This window comes from Aquarana catesbeiana, linkage group LG06 (assembly GCF_042186555.1).
Source record: "Aquarana catesbeiana isolate 2022-GZ linkage group LG06, ASM4218655v1, whole genome shotgun sequence".
Classification (NCBI taxonomy): domain Eukaryota; kingdom Metazoa; phylum Chordata; class Amphibia; order Anura; family Ranidae; genus Aquarana; species Aquarana catesbeiana.
In genome coordinates, this window is record NC_133329.1 from 333,859,813 (window position 1) to 333,861,353 (window position 1,541).

Below are 1,541 nucleotides of genomic sequence, written 5' to 3' on the forward strand. Positions count from 1 at the left end.
CCACCAGAGGATGGATCCTGGCAGCATGGAGCAGACAACACTCCCTGGGCTCAGGTGTTACATAAGGACAATCCCTGGCAGTCCCATAAATACCCGGCAAGCCCTCACATGCTTGCATTGGTATCTTTCTTCCTTGCTCCCTGACCTGTACCTGTGACCTGTATCGTGCATCCTGTAACCTGTATCTGAACCTGAACCTGCACCTGAGCCTGTACCTGATCCCATCCTGATTCTGTCCCTCCTGTGTTCCTGTTCCCTTGTAAGCCTGATCCCATCCATTATCTCCCTCTCCTATCCTGCCCTTGTTCAGTTGCTGATCCCCTGTGTATGACCCTGGCCTGGCTAACGTGTTTGATTTCGGTACTTCCCTTTGGCTGTATATATTATCTGTTGTCTGTGGGTTTCTGTTGGTCGGTTGAGCACTATTTGTATTGGGGGTGTTTACTTATTTATATCACTTATCTTCAATAAACATTATTCTTATTCACTTTACATGCGTTTTGGTTTCCTCTTTGCAGTCCACACAATCTGGTCACACCTGTTCATGACACTTATGCTCAGTTTCATTCGAGACTGCTGCAAAACAGTATCCTATCGGCTTGGAACAAAGGGTTCAAGCTCTAAATTCCCAATGTGTCTGACTCCAAAGCCTACGGCCACATCACCCTGAAAGTGTCCGATCTCGTTGGATCTTAGAGCCTAAGCAGGGTCAGGCCTGGTTAGTGCCTGGATGGGAGACCGCCTGGAAATACCAGGTGCTGTAGGCTGGGTGCGCCGGAGCCTCAGTTTATGGTTGATAACCACAAATCTGCAAAGGGGAAAATCCTTCCTTCAGTTACCTGGGAAATGGTAACTACATATGCCAACCTTTTTTTGGGTTGGGGAGCAGTCCTGGAAGAGGCAACTGTCCAAGAGAAGTGGCCCAGATCAGAAAGGGCCTTGCCCATTAACATTCTAGAAATTCAGGCAGAACACTTGGTCCTGAGGGCCTGAACGTTCAGTTTACGGAATTGTCCAGCCAGGATTCAATCCGACAATGCCACAGCAATGGCCTATATTAATCACCAAGGGGGCATAAGAGGTTGTGCGGCCCAGAGAAAGGTGAATCATATCCTATCTTGGGCAGAAAATAATGTACTTTGCCTATCGGCAGTCTTCATTTTAGGATAAAAAAATTGGACTACTTGAGTCGCCAGCAGTTGTTCCCGGGAGAATGGTTCCTTCACCCTGATATCTTCCTGTCAATAGCCAACAGCCTTTTTTTGGGCCGATACGACATATTCCCTTGGTCCTTTTTGAAAAGGAAACTATTTTTTCTGGTAACCATATCTGCTGCAAGAAGGATATCAAAACTGGCTGCTCTTCCTTGTAAAGAGCCATATTATTATTGTTTTCAAGGATAAGGTTGTTTTGCGTCCTCATCCTAACTTTTTACCGAAGGTAGTATCAGGTTTTTATCTAAACCAGGATACTGTTCTACCTTCATTTTTTTCCAGAACCTTGTTCTATGGAAGAAAAATCACTGCATTTTCTTGATGTGG

At 45.7% G+C, this 1,541-nt stretch overlaps 1 pseudogene; it reads left to right on the top strand.

The window, feature by feature from the left end:
- Nucleotides 1-648: 648 nt before the first annotated feature.
- LOC141101968 (5S ribosomal RNA) lies at nucleotides 649-767 on the top strand (annotated as a pseudogene).
- The last annotated feature ends 774 nt before the right edge of the window (nucleotides 768-1,541 follow it).